At 35.7% G+C, this 291-nt stretch overlaps 1 protein-coding gene across 1 annotated transcript in view; it reads left to right on the top strand.

The window, feature by feature from the left end:
* slc24a1 (solute carrier family 24 member 1) overlaps positions 1 to 291 on the top strand; it is a 19,380-nt gene that overhangs the window by 3,602 nt on the left and 15,487 nt on the right.

Below are 291 nucleotides of genomic sequence, written 5' to 3'. Positions count from 1 at the left end.
ATGTTCCTGCTCTACTTTGTCTTCGTGGCGCTTAGCATTATGATGCAGTATGAAATCATTATGTGCCCTGTTAGTGTGTCCAAAAAGGGCTTAAAATAATTTTATATGTTTACACTAATGACATTGCTTTTGCTTTCGTGTATATGTTCTTTCTCCATTAGCATTCCTTCTTTCATTTGTGGGCCGTTACTTGATCGCAATACAAGTACAACAATTTAAACCCCAACATTTATGGTAACATCCAAACACATAAACACCCTAATCGACCCTTCCATAATTAATTGGATAAGA

Source organism: Morone saxatilis, unplaced genomic scaffold (assembly GCF_004916995.1).
Source record: "Morone saxatilis isolate NCDOM2014 unplaced genomic scaffold, NCSU_SB_2.0 Contig2, whole genome shotgun sequence".
Lineage (NCBI taxonomy): Eukaryota > Metazoa > Chordata > Actinopteri > Moronidae > Morone > Morone saxatilis.
The sequence above is the reverse complement of the archived record's forward strand: the minus strand, read 5'-3'. Positions and strand labels throughout refer to the sequence as shown.